Here is an 18,711-nt window from a genome sequence, read left to right as displayed (position 1 = left end):
ATCTGTCTGTCCTACCCTTATCCCCTATTTGTCCTGCCTGTCTGTCCTGATTTAGATTGTAAGCTCTTTTGAGCAGGGACTGTCTTTTCTTCATGTTCAATTGTGAAGCACTGCGTACAACTGGTAGCACTTTAGAAATAATTTGTAGTAGTAGTAGTAGTAGTAGAGAGTGGCTTGTGCCCAGGGAGGGGGAGGGGAGAGGGAGGGGATGCAACACGTCAGGGGCTCGGGGGGGGGGGGGGGGGGATGACTTCAGTTAAAAATTACTTCAGTATGTAACTCCGGAAATGGCACACACTGGAGGTGGGAACTGCAGTAGCCCTGTGATACTTCCGTTTTAGCGAGTGCTAAGCCCACATTGGGCTTACCGCTGTTTTATAAAGACCCCCTAAGGGCCCTATTTACTAAGGCACGCTAGCATTTTTAGCACACGCTAAAAATGAGTGTGCACTAATGCTAGAGACACCCATATATTCCTATGGGTGTATCTAGTGTTAGCACGCCCTAAAAGCATTAGTGCACCTACAGCACCACTTAGTAAATAGGTCCCAAGGAGTGGGGTAATGTGGTCAAATTGTCACACCTGAGATAGAATCTATATCGCAGTGCTCTGGACTGATAGTACCCTTTTGAGCAGAAAAGAACTGAGAGCAGGGTTGATGACATCATAATAGTGAAGTCGTGATACAATAAGGGCTAGATTCTATATATCACACCTAAAAAATCACCACCGAAAAAAAATTCATCTAGGCGTATTCTATAAAGTGCACCTAAATTTAAAATATGCTTTAATTTCTGTGCAGTTTATAGAATCCGTCTGTGTGACTAAATTTAGTCATGGGCAGTTACGCCAAGTTATATCGGTGTAAATGCCGATGCCTAAATTACACACAGACTGGGTATATCTGAAACAATGCACATAGATTTTAGAAATGCCCACAACCTGCCCATTCCACGCCCATGGCCATACCCTCTTTTCAACTATTCGACTTAGAGTTTATGAATATAACGTTATAGAATATGCTTAAACAGTTATGCATGTAAATTCTAATTAAAGCCAATTTGTGTCAATAATTGCTTGTTAATTGGCAATTATCAGCGCTGATTGACTTCTTAGTTAATTAAGTTGCATGTGCAAATCCAGAATACGACTGGATTTGCATGCTCAATTTAGGTCAAGCTATATAGAATCCAGGGGTAAATGCACAAAGAGTTAACCAAGCTGATTCATCCAAGCAGTGAATGAATCCAAACAGTGAATGAATCTTTGAATGAATCCATCTGCATAATTAGTGGTGATTTTCAGACCACTAACAGGGTAGGTGCCCCGATAAAGTAAGGACTGCAAAAAGTCTGGCAGATACCAAGAACTGGATATTCATTACTTCCAGGATTAGGACCAGCAATGAATAATCCAGGTCACATTCCAACTGTGGCAGTCAGCGCCTTTAAGATCACTGACCACTGTCGGTTGACTATCAGATATAATGGAATTAGAAAAGGTACAGAGAAGGGCGACAAAAATGATAAAGGGGATGGGACAACTTCCCTGTGAAGAAAAGCTGAAGCATCTAGGGCTCTTCAGCTTGGAAAACAGATGGCTGTGGGGAGATATGACAGACATCTATAAAAAAATGAGTGGAGTGGAACAGGTAGATGTGATTCGTTTGTTTACTCTTTCCAAAAATACTAGGACTAGGGGGCATGTGATGAAGGCACAAAGTAATAAATTTAATGCGAATCGGAGAAATGTTTTCTTCACTCAAAATGTAATTAAGCTTTGGAATTCATTGCCAGAGAATGTGGTAAAGGCAGTTAGCTTAGCGGGGGTTACAAAAGGGTCTGGACGGCTTCCTAAAGGAAAAGTCCATAGACCATTATTAAATTGACTTTGGAAAATCCACTGCCTATTTCTGGGATAAGCATCATAAAATGTATTGAGCTTTTCTGGGATCTTGCCAGGTACTTGTGACCTTGATTTGCCACTGTAGGAACAGGTTACTGGGCTTGATGGACCTTTGGTCTGTCCCAGTGTGGCAATACTTATGTACTTAATGCGAAGAAATGCAAAGTGATGCACTTGGGGAGTAGAAATCCACGGGAGACATATGTGTTAGGCGGTGAGAGTCTGATATGTACAGATGGGGAGAGGGATCTTGGGGTGATAGTATCTGAGGATCTGAAGGCGACAAAACGTGTGACAAGGTGGTGGCCGTAGCTAGAAGGTTGATAGGCTGTATAGAGAGAGGTGTGACCAGCAGAAGAAAGGAGGTGTTGATGCCCCTGTATAAGTCGTTGGTGAGGCCCCACCTGGAGTATTGTGTTGAGTTTTGGAGGCTGTGTCTTGCTAAGAATGTAAAAAGAATTGAAGCGGTGCAAAGAAAAGTTACAAAAATGGTATGGGATTTGCGTTACAAGATGTATGAGGAGAGACTTGCTGACCTGAACATGTATACCCTGAAGGAAAGGAGAAACAGGGATGATATGATACTGACGTTCAAATATTTGAAAGGTATTAATCCGCAAACGAACCTTTTCCATAGATGGGAAGGCGGTAGAACTAGAGAACATGAAATGAGATTGAAGGGGGGCAGACTCAAGAAAAATGTCAGGAAGTATTTTTTCACGGGGAGAATGGTGGATACTTGGAATGCCCTCCCGTGGGAGGTGGTGGAGATGAAAATGGTAACGGCAGTGGCGTAGGAAAGGGGGGCAGTGGGGCGGTCTGCCCCAGGTGCACGCCACTGGGGGGATGTCAGCTCCGCTGGTTCCCTGCTCCCTCTGCCCCGGAACAGGTTACTTCCTGTTCCGGGGCAGAGAGAGCAGGGAACCAGCGGAGCCGACGCAGCTCCCAGCGACATGCACTCGGGGCGGTTCGGCCCTCCCGTCCATCCCTCGCCGCTTTCCCTCGTCGCTTTCCCTCATAAGTACGTGCTCCGGGGGGGGGGGGGAGGTGCACTCCAGAGGGGGGAGGGTGTGTACATTGTGTACGTGCAGGACGTCAGAGACGAGTCAGACTCAGAAAGAACAAAACAAACGAACGAAGGATGACGGCTTCGGCTGGCGGGGGTTGGGGTCCCCCGCCAGCACAGGTAGGTGAAGGCAGGTTGGCGACGGAAGGGGGGTTGTGAGGGCCATTGGTAGGGGGGGTCCAGGGCCAAATCTACAGGGGCCCTGGCCCCCGTGGCCCCATTACAGATTCGCCCCTGCCTGGTTTGCTTGTTTGATTTCCCATGTGTAATTTCTTTCTAAAATGCCATTCATAATGACCTCAAAAGGCTTGATATCATTTTTAACATTTATACCAATAACGCAGAGAGTTCACGATCCCCCAAAACATTGCATGGGCCTGCTTGTAACTTTTAAATTAGAAAGGCAAAGTTTCCCCCTGTGGGATTAGCTGGGAGATAAATATCAAAACATTGAAGCACATCTGCTGGTTAAAGGAGTGTAATTGCTTTAAAGAGCAGCAGTAACATCGATCCTCCTTCCACAATCTCGGCCGGATTCAAACTTATCTGTTGCTACTTATTTGCATTCTTATTTCTCACCTACCTTTTCCGCACCATGAATAAATCATCAGAACAGATGGTGCAAGATTATCAATAAAAGGCGTTGTTAGCCTTGGTGTGAAGCCTTTATCTTCAGTCAGCACGCTTTGCTAAAACCACCTCTTCATGTGCAACATCCCAAACCAGCCTCTTTATATACAAACACAACCTTCTTGCAATACAATTCTTGAGCACACCTTTAAATAAAATATGTAAATTATAAAACTTGCTAATTTACTGTAAAATATATTTCAAGTATAGACAAATTATTACCCACACCTTGCTCGTCCTACTGAGATTGCTTTAATTTCTGATGCTGAGGAAATCTAATGAACATTTTTTTTTTTACCCTCTGTAAGATTGTTATGTTCAACTGCATTTAGACCTCTTTTATTAAACATTGTAGCAATGTAATGGGAACTAGGAGGTGACATTCACACCGGGCAAAATCATCTTCAAATTAGCTGGATGTCTTACTTGGTTTGTGAATGTTGTGAGCAGTCCCTAAGGCAAAGAATTCACAAATTACAATTCAAATTCTTGTTCTCTTCAGTTAGTGACTGTAAATAATGCCCACAATGTTTTCTGTTTGCACTTACCAAGATCTTTGTACTGTAAAAGTGCTTTGCCTTTGCTTGGGAGGCCTAAAATAGCTTTACCTTTTTTTCAAATTAGTTGCAGGATTCTCAATTGTTCTGTTCTTTGAGGGGTTTATTTTTGTGTGTGTGTGTCACAAATGGTTAAAAGTAGATCAGAAAAGAAGACTGATTTTTCAATCAAAATTTTATAGTCTTATCCCTACCCCTTACTTAGGGGCTCATTTTCAAAGCACTTCGATTTACAAAGTTTCATGTGTTTCTAACACTTGGATTCTAAATATGGCGCCTAACAATCTGCGTGGAAATCGAAGTGTATTCTATAACAATGCATATAACTTAATTGGTTAAGTAGCTAATCAGCACTGTTAATTAGATTATAACAAGCAATTATCAGCACTAATTGGCATTAATTGAGATTTACATGCACAACTTACTAAGTGCACCTAAATTCTAAGTTGCATAGTTGAAAAGGGGGCGTGGCATTGGGGCAGGGCATGGTCTTTTCTAAAACCTATGCACTTAGAATACACCTGATCTGGCCTCAATGGACATGACCAAATTTGGTTGCATGGCAAGCCATTCGGCATGTTCTATATACTGCGTGGAAATTTAAGTCTATTCTATAACATTTAGGTGTACTTTAGAGAATACACCTAGGTGTAATTTTTTTCCGCATGGATTTTTCAGGTGCCACACACAGAATCTAGTCCTATGTAACTTGCACCTGCACATGGGCTGGAATGATATTCTGTACATAACATTTTTCTGATGCTAATATCTATGCAGAGAATACCTTTCCAGCACATACACAAATGCATTTGCATGCAGCTCAGGTCACAATACAATTTTATATGCGCAGACCCACGTCTCCCCACAGTCCAGCACTTATGCTCTGTACCAGCTCATCTCTCACCTGCTCTAAAGGAGTTATGGTTCATTAGGCTGACACTAAAGGGAAGAAATGGGCAGGAAATCCTCACTAAGGCTACCACAGAAGTTACAAGCTAACCTAGTTCACCTCCTCCTAGGGCCTGCCGAGAGACTTAGCCGGGCCCGGGGCTGGGCCGCCACACCCCCATGACCATCGCCATTGCCTCCCCCCAGGATCACAGCAGCCAACGCCCTCCCATGATCATCGCCGCTGCCGCCCTCTAGGATTGCCTCAGCCCCTCCCCCGGATCACCGCCATTGCCGCCGCTACAACTGCAATACAAGCAATCAGGAGAAAGAGAGAGAGAGACCCTGGTGCCATGCCCCCCTTGGAGGCCCGGGCCAGGGGAATTTTGCCCCCCCATGCCCCCTCCAGCGGCCCTGCCTTCTCCTGGTATTGTTCTCAGCCTTTTGGTTTTCTGCACACTTTTCTGCATTTGCATTGAATAGCCTAGCCAATAACCTCATTACTATGAGTTTAAATATGCTATGTGTTGGTGTATAGGCTAGGTTTTGCACATGGTTAGCTCATATATGCAAACCCATTATTGTTTAGGGAGCCCACAAATTTGTGTGCTACAGCTGAGCTAGCAGGTGTGCAAAACTAGCATACTTTTCTGCATTGACTCCCTGTGGGAGATCAAATAGTTTGTAGGAAGCCAGAATGTCTGCATTGAAGGATAATCTCTCTATGAATCTTCAAGGTGCATAAAACCGTTGCTCTAGATTATTATTATTATTAGCATTTGTATAGCACCAGACGCACACAGCGCTGTACACCTGATACAAAGAGACAGTCCCTGCTCAAAAGAGCTTACAATCTAAATAATACAGACATACAAGACAGTTACGGGTGAGGGAAGTAATGGGAGCTAAAAAGCAGCAGTGAGAAGGTGGGTTTTCAGCATAGATTTGAAAACAGGTAGAGATGGAGCTAGACGTATAGGTCCAGGAAGTCTATTCCAGGCATAAGGTGCTGCGAGAGAAAAGGAGCGAAGCCTGGAGTTAGCAGTGGAGGAGAAGCGGGACGACAAGAGAGATTTGTTCAGTGAGCGGAGTTCACGGGGAGGAATGTAGGGAGAGATGAGAATGGAGGGGTAATGGGGGGCTGCAGAGTGGATGCATTTAAAGGTCAGTAGGAGAAGTTTAAACTGAATGCGAAAGCGGACAGGGAGCCAGTGAAGTGACTTGAGGAGTGGGCAAGTGTGGGTATAACGATTCTGGCGGATTACAGTCATATTCCCATTTAAAACTCACAAAAATGAACTCTTCAGATAACATATACTACTTAAACAGGAATTTTATAACAGACTCTTAGAAATGGGCTTAATGTACCTATATTATTACCAATTACATGAAGGCTAAAAAAGAGACTCTGATATGTGTAAGTACTGTGGTGGGACCGTCAACATTCAGAGATTATCACATAGAGGGGCATTTTCAAAACAATGTCCAAGTCATAGCCATTTTCGAAAAGCAAAAAAGTTGGGATTTCCTGTTTGAAAATACGTGAGAAGGATGTTCTTACACTGAAAACATCCAAAATTATCAACCATTTTCCAAAATGAAATGTCCAAAATATGAATGCCAAAAAAGCAGGCACAAAAATGTATGTCTGGCATCATTTGTACAAAAATGGTCACACAGATGTTCCTGCAGAACAGAGGGGCAGCCTAGTTGTCAATGCAGTGGCTTATAAATAATGGAACCCAGGTACAAATTCCACCTAAATTCCTTTATGTTATTGGGATCCCTCCAGGAACAGTTAAAACCTTACTGTATTTAAAGGTACAATAGCCATCATGCTTGAACGTGTCTCATAAATTCAGGTTCGGTAGGCATTTCTATGTGCCAGGAGGGCTCACATATTTGTACAGAGATAAAAGAGTAAGTGGGAGTTACACATGAGTCCTGTTCACTGCATTGACCACTAGATTACTCCTTACACTTGCTTGCTGCTCTATTAGGAACGGCCATAATGCCTGAAGCTGTCATTGATCCTGGTATCCACTGTCACTTTAACTGCTTAGGGGGGTAGGAGGGGGTCATTAACCACTGGGAGATTAAGGACAGGTAATGCCTTCACCCTCCAATGGTCAGCTGCTCAATCAGGGCACCTTTTTTGATCCCTGGGCTTGACTGAAACAAGTCTAGATCAAAACATCCTTCGTTTTCAGCTTGAAGTCTTCTTTTCACTCCATTATCGCTGAAAGACATCCTAATTTTGGGCCCACCCTAGTGCTGCACAAAACACGTTTCCAACATGCCCCCTTGCTATTTGGATGAACTGCAGTGTAAAATGTACAAATTCTGCCTTTTGAAAATCATGATTTGGATGGGGGGGGGGGGGGGGGTTGGCAGATGGAGTTTTTTTGGCCATTTTGAGATGTCCATCTGCTTCAAAAATGAGCATCACAGGTTATATGAAAGTTATTTCCAGAGCTCATTCTATCATTCATCAGTTCCAACAAAGTATTGGTTCAAACTACTATATTTTAGAAAAATAATAATACATTTTTATACTTTTATAAACATTTTATTTTTAAGTAATTTCCACAATATACAAGAAAATTCTTCAATAAAAAAGTGCAATATCTCATTAATAAGGAATCCCATACAAAGAAAATATAATTAATACAAATCCAACTACATTCGCCTTATATAGATCAAAAATAAAACAAACAAAACAAATCAGATGGAGAATTGCATCTAAAGTTCACAATTAGAGGAAGGCAAGGCACAATTCTAGGAAATATTGGGGTCCTTTTACCAAGCTGCAGGGAAAAATGGCCCTGCACTAGCAGTGGGGGCAGTTGTTCCCATGTGCCAGGGCCCTTTTTACCGCAGCGGGTAAAAAGCCCCCAGACACACATGGCCATGTGGTAAGAGAATTCATTGATGTAGTGATAAGGGCTTCCGTACTAACCCAGCGGTAACCAGGCAGTGTGCAACGATGATTGATTACCATCGCATTACCACTGCACAAGCCAATTCTGGGGATTTTCTTTTTCCAGAGGAACTGGCGGCCGTGCTGGGCTGGTGGTAGTCTCAGAAGAGCGAACGGTAAGCCCAAGTTGGGCTTACCGCCACTCTGTAACAGGGCCCCATTGTTAACAAGAAAAAGGCAGAAAGCCAAAACCAAGCAAATATACATTTATACATTACGGAGTAGGTATAATAGGTGTCTACAGGGGGGAGGGGTGTACAGGCCAGTTTAGAGTCTAAAAAGGTCACCAAATGGACAAGTAAAAAAAAATTCTGACTGTATTTTAATCACAAATTTACAAGACAAATTGTGGAAAAAATGCCTCCTAACTGCAAAACACATGGATGTAATTTCAATCCTTATATTTATTTATTTATTTTTACATTTATAGCCCGCTTTAATCTCAGTGGGTTACATAAAAATATTCATAAGATATCACAAAACACCAGATTATAATTTTAAAAATATATATTTTATGTTACAATGAGGTCTGTAGGACAGTCCAAGGACTAAATCTCCATAAACTCCTGTACAAAATAAAAAGTCTTTAAAAGTTTCTTAAACTGTTGCTTGCTTTTTCAGGTCTTTTGACACCCATCTTGTTCTTCCAGAAAGACCTTCTTTGAATCCATGAGGAATTCTACTTTCTTCTTCCAAGCACTGAAACTATGGAATGATCTCTCATTCTTCCTTAGATCCAAACTATCCTTCACCAAGTTTAAGTCCCACCTTAAACTTTTTTGAGCTTACATATGGATGTCCTCTAATCAGTGGTGTGCTGGAGCAGGCGCTCACAGGCTCGCAAGAGCCGGTTGTTAAGTTTTTAAGAATTTTGGGAGCCGGTTGTTAAAGTAGGGCCCTCCATGGCTACTTTAACAACTGGCTCCCAAAATGTGGGCTTGGGCCCCCTGCTGAATTATCTTTTACTTTGCTGGTGGGGATGCTGAGCCCTGCCAGCCAAGTAAATAGACTACTGCTGCTCCCCTCTCCTTGTTTTCAGCTCTGGGCAGCAGGCTGGGACTTCTCGAGCATGTGAGAGAAGTTCCAGCATGCTGCTCAGAGCAAGACGTTGGGAGTGGTGGCTGCCAGCAAAGGTATGCCTAGCATGCCCGCACGAAGGGAGGGAGGAGAGAGAGGCAAGTGTTGCTCCCCCCCCCCCCCCCCGGCCACCCCTGGCCCTTCCGACTGCAGAGCTGGCTACGTCCAGAGAAAGAGCCTGTTGTTAAAATTTACCAGCACACCCCTGCCTCTAACAGATGCTGTTACATAAACTGCCCACATTTGCAGCCTCCCTACTATTTTCTCGTGTTGTTTGTTTGAGTTCTGTTGTTTTAAATATTGCTGTTCTTTTAAAAAATGTTGCACTGTTTTATAGACATTGTAAACTGTTTTGATCTGTGCACCAGAAAAGGCGTTATAGCAAAATATTAATAATAAACATAAGCATAAGCATGTAAGGTTCAAAGAAAAGCAACCAAAATGATAAAGGGGATGGAACTCCTCTCATATGAGGAAAGGCTAAAGAGGTTAGGGCTCATCAGCTTGATAAAGAGATGGATGATGAGAGATATATGATTGAGGTCTACAAAATCCTGAGTGGTGTAGAACAAGTAGAAGTAAATTGATTTTTTACTTGTTCCAAAAGTACATAGACTAGGGGACACACAAGGAAGTTACATGGAAATACTCTTAAAACAAGTAGGAGGAAATAGTTTTTCACTCAATGAATAATTAAGCTTTGGAACTGTTTGCCAGAGGATGTGGTAACAGTGGTTAGAGTATCTGGGTTTATAAAATGTTTGGACAAGTTCCTGGAGGAAAAGTCCATAGTCTTCTATTGAGACAAACATATGCATGTTTTCAAAGCACTTAGGCTTCCAAAGTTCCATAGGTTTGGAAGGCTAAGTGCTTTGAAAATATGCCTGTGGGAACCAACTGCTTGCCCTGGAATTTGTAGCATGGAATGTAGTCACAATTTGGGTTTCTGCCAGGTACTTGTGACCTGGCTTGGCCACTGTTGGAAACAGGATACTGGGCTAGGTGGACCATTGGTCTGACCCAGTATGGCTACTCTTATGTTCTTACTTCTGTAAATGACCTCATAGAATACCAACTAGTGGAAAAGTATGGGAACAGAAGTAGCCTAATGGTTAGTGCAGTGGGCTTTGATCCTGACAACCTGGGTTTGTTTCCCACTGCAGCTCCTTGTGACCTTGGGCAAGTCATTTAGCTTTCCATTGCCTCAGGTACAAACACTATGGGACCTGTTTACTAAGGCACACTAGTGTTTTTAGCATGTGCTAAAATTTAGCGTGCGTTAACACTAGGAACACCCATCTATTCCTATGGGTGTCTTTAGCATTAGCGTGCACTAATTTTTAGCATGCGTTAAAAGCGATAGCATGCCTACAGCTCAGCTTAGTAAACAGGACCCTGAGATTGTGAGCTCTCTAGGGACAGAGGAAGTACCTGCATATAGGGCTAGATTCTATATAACGCCATCTAATTGAAAATTGTAATGTCATATACATCACTGTAATTGCTTTTGGTTAATAATGGGATACAAGAACAAACAAACAAATAAATACATACATACATGTTTATTAGATCACCTTATATATTTTCCAGGTTGATTGTAATCATAGTATTACTAATTTCTTTTTGGATTTTTCCCCTGTATGTACTGTTCTCCATCGCCCTTGATGTGGGCTATATAGTTTCTTGTAAAGTGATGATACAGTATGTACTTATTTTAGAAAATTGCGAAATAAAAAAATAGACACCTGCTTCTCCTTTTGACCTAGGCATACGTGGAAAAATATATACTTTTGCATATATTGGGTATGTATAAATTAGGTTAACCTGATTGTAAAGCATGATTGACATGGACAAGTTTGCACAGTGTTTTGCAAAACTTACCTTACTTTTCTACAACTGCTCATTTGAGGCCTATGTACTAATGAAGGACAACGTCAGTCCCTGCCCATATACATCTGCCATTTAAATGTAGAATTTAAATACATATTACTGTGTATGCACTGCCCGATTACTGCTGGGTTACCATGGGAGCCCTTAGCACCACCTCAATGGGTGGCGGTATGTGCTCCTCGCCACATGGTCATGCAATATGAGTAATCTTATCGCATAGCCATTTGCTTTTTAGGGGCTTTTTACTCACTATGGTAAAAAGGGCCCTGGCGTGTGGGAAAAATGGCCCCCGCCGCTACCTCAGCGCTCTTTTTACCTCAGCTTGGTAAAAGGATCCCATAATTGCATAGATCCTACAGTAATAAACAGTAAATCTGACTGCGCATTAGTATGGGTACAAAAAGGAACATAAACATAGTATGGATATGTCAAGGAACATTATAAAATAGATCATTCCAATAGTTTATTGTATGTTTTAAAGAGGAAAGGGCACATATGTAGAGAAATAGAACGAGAGAGAGAGAGAGAGGTGTATATTTTGTAACTTTTGTTCTTTACAGTTGATTGCACAATACTTCAGAGAAATGAATGCAAGTCACCTAACTGCTAGACATCTCGTAGAAAAGGATTTGGTACATGGCACTTATCATTATAAAGAACTCAGCACAGAGGAAATTACTTCTTGTTGAATGAAGCAAAAGCAAAAGCACTACTCACAATCAACATTTATTTTCAATAACAACAACAGCCTACTCATTTCCTCCTCCAACATCGTCCTTTTTGCCTCTAACAATGATTGCTCCTCTGGTCCTTCACCTGCATTAGTATCAGATCAAGTAATATTAGCTCACTGTGCTGTTTTTAGAAAAGGCGAGAATGCAAGCTTTAAATAAAGAAATAAATACTGGCTGGTTCAGTGGTGTTCATTAGGAGTCCTCCATAACATAAGGCAGCCAAAATCCCATGTCTGAGATACTTTCTACCCTACACCAAGTAGGCCCTCCTTTGTCTGGCCAAGAGATGGGTAGATTATACAAATAAATCAAGTCAGCATGGGTGGTATAAACCTTGGCCACAGCTTTTATTAACTATAATATAATTTAAACAAACTGTATAACAACACCTGAGCCAGCAAAATACGCAATAATAGTTTCACATTGTCAGCCCCCTCATGGGACCAGCAAAGCTAAAATCCTCTCTGCCATTCTCCATGGCCTCTGTCATGAAGCAAACACCACCCACCATGCAACTTAATAAGGTTCCTTGGCCTCTACCATAGCCAATGCCAGTTATAGAAGCACCCCTGCACCAAACAGATACAGACAAATGTCCAGTGTAATCCCTGGCTCTGTATTTAGTTTGCTTTGTGTTACTTGCCTTGAATCTCAAATGAGAGAATTGGTGAGAGACAAGTGCTTTATAACTTTATAACATAACAAGTGCAACAGCAGCCAGACTGGGGCAGTTGCTTTGAAATGTAGACCAGGCAACCCATCGAGCTGTGGCTGCTTCAATTGCACATGTTGCCTATTAAAGTAATGCTTTGAGTGACTCATGTCGGTTACATGTGTAAATCTTGGGATTTCTACTTGTAAATCACAAATCAGGCTTCTAGAATAATGCTCTGAATTACTTTACCACACATTACAGGTTTTTTTTAAAGCAGATTAATGGATCAAATGCATATCTTTAGTGTTTCTTTGCCATACATAATATAGTCCTCGATCACTTGTTCTGGTGTGTGGTTTGCAATCATCCTCCGTTATGCAGGAATGATTTCAGTCTGTAGAATCCTCATATATAAACACTCCTTATTGTTGGAGTGACCGACCGGTTCAGTATTGCCCATGCTGTTATATTACAAATAGCCTGGAGTAATCTGGGACAGCTGCTCCTCTTGGGTCAACCTGAGGGACAAGTTCCCTTAAATGAGGCCACTTGGAGTGAAGAGACAAAAATAACCAGCAATTCAGTTATGAATACCAGAATATGATCTTAAGCAGCAGGCAAAAACAAGAACAATTCACTCTGCAGGTTGACAACTGGTTGTTTATACCATCCACTACTGCTCTGCTGTCAGATCAAAAATCACCCTTCAGTTCCATGGCCATTATCTGCAAATAAAGCGGGAAACAATGATAGGGAGAGTCCCAGGAAGGTGATGTACTCAGGGGTCATTGTTTCTATCTAGCTAACTTATCGATACACTATGCATTAGGACCCTTGCTAAGAACCCTAACACTATTTTATTTATTTGGATTTATTAACCACCTTTATGAAGATATTCACCCAAGGCGATGTATAGCAGGTACAGTTTTTGTTAAATTTTGTTAAATTTTTTGTTAAATTTTGTTAAATTGTACAGCGCTGCGTAACCCTAGTAGCGCTCTAGAAATGTTAAGAACTACTACTACTACTACTATTTCTAAAGCGCTACTAGGGTTACGCAGCGCTGTACAATATAACATAGAAGAACAGTCCCTGCTCGAAAAGCTTACAATCTAATGGACAAATGTACAGACAATCAAGTAGTGGCAGTCAAATTGGGGCAGTCTAAGGTTGGGTGCCGAAGGCAACATTGAAGAGGTGGGCTTTGAGCAAAGATTTGAAGATGGGTAGGGAGGGGGCTTGGCGTAGGGCCACAGGAAGTTGATTCCACGCATAAGGTGAGGCGAGGCAGAATGGGCGGAGCCTGGAGTTGGCGGTGGTGGAGAAGAAGTAGTAGTAGTAGTAGTTTAACATAAAACTTACAATTTTGTTAACAGTATAATAATAATAAAATGTACAGGTATAAACATGAATACAATGAAAGAGGAAAACTTGAAAACAGTTCATTGAAATCTAATAATAAGGCTACTATGAAACAGGATCAAAAATATACAAATTTAACAACACTGAAATTCAAATAATAGAGATATAATATGATGTAAGCAAAATACTAATGAAATATCTAATAAGCACACACTTAGAACATTTAAATAATATTTCTATGATACTAATGCTTTTCTACAATACAACTTACCATATAACTGAGGAGCCAAACTCATATGTAGATGGGGACAAGATGCGTGGTACAGAGTCAGTTTGGATAAATAAATGGGTGGCTAAACTAGGGCCATTTGATATATGCAAGATACTGGTGTTTCCTGCTATATAGATCTACTATTGAACTTCTGCAAGAAACTCTCCATATTCTCGTCTTCCCTCATAGAGTTTATAACTCTAATGAAGTGGGATAGCTTGTGAATACCAGCTATTTTTGAGGATAATTTGTGAAGATATCTTTTTCCCATGATGATTACCCTGCAGACAAAATTAAGATTAGCTATCAAAGACTAGGGTAGCCAAAAAATATTAGTTTTTTTAATCATTTCCCATTTGGTTTACAAGGAAAAAGAGCACAACTGGGCCTTCAAGACTGAGACAACGGGAGTCCTTTATTGAGATCAGACCCGACACGGGCTGTGTTTCGCATAAACAACATCAGGCCATCTTCAGTTGCTTAAACAGCAGCTTCACCATTGGGAGAGAAAAGGGAAGATAAATAATTTGGATACCAATAAAAGGAAATTTGGGAGGCTTCCACTTTTTACAAATGGGAGATTTATAATGCCAAAAGGCAATATTACTTGATCTTATTGCTAAGGCACCCAATACAAAAATTCTGTATGCAATCTTACACGAGTTAGCATCACCTGTAATGGATGACCTTCCCTCTTCTGCTGTTATAACAGATATCTAGGTGATCATTTTTCAGGGAAGATGTTGACTTTGCACCATGTATTAGATCAACAGATTAGAATGGTGTCTGCTTCCTCGTCTTCCATTACATCAAACTCTCTAGAAGCACATTGCCTTTTAGACATCACTCTTTCTGGGTTCTCTGTGCCATCACTTTCTTGATATTTCCTATGCCTTAAAAGTGGTTTGATCTTCAACAGTGCCCCATGATCCATTCCTTGCTCCCTTGCTGAAACAATATAGTGCATTCGTTCTTTTTTTCATTTCTGAGATGATTCGGGATAGTTTGACCCTTGGATACGTGCCCCTCACTTGGAAAACAAAGATCATTATACCGAATCAGAAAGATCCTCAAACTGATTAGGGATGTTGTCTCCAATTACAACCTCTAGCACACCTCCCTTTTGTTTCTAAGATTGCTGAATCTCCAGGGGCAGGGAAATACTCAGTCTACCTAAATGTACCTCACCTTGAGCTACTATTTGAAAAAAGTGTGAGATAATCCTTGTTAGCCTTGCTTATATTGGAACGTGCTTCCTCATACCATTAAAAGTCAGATGAGAATAAGCTGGAGCTGTTATCATTGATCTCAGATCTTGAAATCAATGTGGTCTTACTTCTCCTTTTTACATAGTAACATTGTAGATGACAGCAGATAAAAACCTATCCAGTCTGCCCAACAAGATAAACTCACATTATAAGGTATGATGTGATACTTGATCTTGATTTGTCCTTGCCATTTTCAGGGCACAGACTGTAGAAGTCTGCCCGACACTAGCCTTGTTCTCCAGGTACTGAAGCTGTTCGCCATTGTCCTGGATTTTTGTGTCCTAGGCAGGATGTTGAGTGTTGCTATCAAGTGATCCCTGGGAAACTGTTTCCTTCCTTCTGTGGTTAGCTTTGGACATTTGTTTGGTCATGCCCGGGCAGTTTCATAGTAGTCCACTAGCATGTTCACTCCACAAAGCAGTAGAACGTGTTGTTACAGAATATACTTGGATTTTGGCACGGAATGCTAGGAGCGCTATATAGAATCCGGGGGAATATGTGTGTTTTGTATGTATCTAAAGAGCTGTAGTGGGAATTGAGACATCACCCTCTGGTTCTGTGTCCTGGTTCTCAGCAGTCTGCTCTAATCATTAGGTTACTCCTCTGTATTGCTCTTAATGCAGCCATTTTATAATATGGATGTTTCAATGCTGCCACAAAGATTTTCATGCCCTTGTTTTGCCACATTCATAGCTTTGATGTTTCAATTTATAAAATTTATGTTTATGCTGGATGTAGCCTCATATTTGAGAAATGGGCATCCTTATTTTTTACTATGACCTTATATATATATATATCACCCATGATCAGTGAACCTTTTATAAAACAGGCTACAAATTATGAACGCCCTAATTTGAATGTCCCTAGATAACTTATCCAAAATTAGGCTTATAATATCCACTTTTTAAATATCAGGATATACAAGCAATCATTTGTTGTATTTATTTGGTTTTATTTCACTTTTATGTCATTCCATTATGCTTTGACTCCTTTCGGTATATGCCATTTCATTTACCACTCAGTAAAATAAAACAACTTGACACCAAAAGCACATCCCAGTTGCATAACAGCTCCTTACCTACTCTCTGTCTCACTATCTATAAATGGGGTCTCAGGTTAACAGCTTTTTATTGTGAGGCTTGATTTTAGCCTGACGCCTGAAGACACAAATTGAAATAATGGATGACAAACAAATATCAACTTGAATTATGCTTTAACGCCACTGATGCTCTTCTGATATGTATTGTCCTTTCTCTTCAGCAGTAAATAACTGAAAAGCCATTTAAGTTTTCATTTGAGGCTATGTACTTTCTAAGACCAACAAAGAAAGCCAAGATAGATTGCACAGAGTAATTTAACATATTCCACTTCTTAACAGATAGGTGTTTAATCCAGTTGTAAGAACCTGACATAATACACACATTGCTTTATCCTCATGGTGATTACTTTTCTAACATTTTGAAGGGGCGTGCCAGGGACAGAGAGTGGAAATTTCTGCGTTAACCAGTTGGTACATTTACATTACTGCATGCTGACCGTTTGGCACAAGGATACCACATGAGCCCTTACTGCCTACAAAATAGTGCTAATGTGGTAATTTCAAAAAATGGCCGTGCACTAATAGCAATACTAATATCAAAAATCCTCCTGTCTCTGGTACACCAAATACAATACAAAAATATCCCAACCAGGACACCAAATTGCCACTCTTCAAAATGTTGTTTAGCACAAATTCAAGCAAAGGTTACCAATAAAAGAGAGGGAGGAAAGTGTTTTTATGTAATTACCCTCAGATTTTGCCATTCTTAGCTGCGAATGATAACACCGCTGCTTGGTGGATCAACACTTCATTCATCGGGTAATACTTTTATAAATTATATATATATATATATATATATATATATATATATATATACATATGCTGGTCAGGTGATGAAAACCTCCCTTCACCTGTGATTACCTGTGATTTATCTTCTACATATAAAACTAGTAACCAGTGCTACTAATATAATAAACAAATCCACTCGCACTTATCTTATAATCCGTGGAAGTTCTTTCTTAAAATATCCAAAAAGTGTTCCATAGCCTTCCCTTAATAAAGACGCCCGACACCGCGGTTTTCAAAGTATTTCGTCAGGGACTCGGGTTTCAAGGCATTTCACACGCAGCGTTATCCTCCTGCTGCTCTAATAGCAATATTAGAGCATGGCCATTAATGCAATAAATAGAAAATAGGCTATTTTACAGTCGTGGTAAAAATGGCCTTAACTCACAGTAAAGACCCACATAAGGGCATGCTAAGGCCAATTTTTTACTACACCTTTCTAAAAGGACCCCTTAATTCCCAACAAGCAATATTGAGATTCAAGTGTTTGAACACCCTTTTGCATCATTATTAATCTTCTTATGTTGGAAAATCCTTTTGAAATCACACTGGTTAATCCTTTGATATATCACAAAGATAAAATATAAAATCTAAGATTAGATTAGGCAAGTTGTACTTGTTACCCTTGTACTTTAATGGTTATAAGATAGTAAATTTTTAGGTATGTTTATGTAAAAATATTTTGATTCTTTTTGTTCAGTTGGGCACAGAAATAAATGAGTGACAAATTTTATTAACACAAGTACAAATCCCCTTTCTTGAACTGAAGTAAATCTATTAGCATTGATTCAGATGTTATATTTGCAAAAGGTTTATTTCATGCACATTCTTTATGTACATACAATTTCCAAGCTGCGGTAAAAAGTGCCTTGCGGTAGTGGCAGCCAGAGGTGTAGCCAGACCTCAGCGGAAGGGGGGCCAGAGCCCGAGGTGGGGGGGTCACTGTTTAGCCACCTCCCCCTGCCACTGACCCCCCGCCGCCACTTTGGAACCCCTGCCACCGCCGCAACCGCACCCCCCCTGCCACCGCCATCGTCACCGCCACAACCCTCCCCCCGTCGCCACCAAGTACCTTGTTTGCTGGCGGGGGTCCCCAACCCCTGCCAGCCGAAGAGTCTTCTTCAGCGTCGGTCAACTCTGGCGCCTTCGCTGTGTGATGATCTGTTTCTAACTCCTGACGTCCTGCATCGTGCATATCCTGTATGTAGCCCCATGCAGGACGTAAGGCATCAGAAACAGATTATCACTCAACGAAGGCGCCGGAGTCGACCAGCGCTGAAGAAGACTTTCGCTGGCGGGGGTTGGGGACCCCCACCAGCAAACAAGGTACCTGATGTGGTGGCGGGCGGTGGCGGTGGCAGGGGGTGGCGGCTGGGGGGGTCAATTGCAGAGGGGGCCAGGGCTTAATCTGTGGGGGCCCATGCCCCCGTGGCCCCACGTAGCTACGCCCCTGGTGGCAGCAGCCATTTTTTTACTGTGTGTTGAGGCCGTTTTTACTACAGCGGGCAAAAAGGCTGCAAAAATGCATGACTATGTGGTAAG

Source organism: Microcaecilia unicolor, chromosome 4 (assembly GCF_901765095.1).
Source record: "Microcaecilia unicolor chromosome 4, aMicUni1.1, whole genome shotgun sequence".
Classification (NCBI taxonomy): Eukaryota; Metazoa; Chordata; class Amphibia; order Gymnophiona; family Siphonopidae; genus Microcaecilia; species Microcaecilia unicolor.
This window is presented reverse-complemented; position numbering follows the sequence as displayed.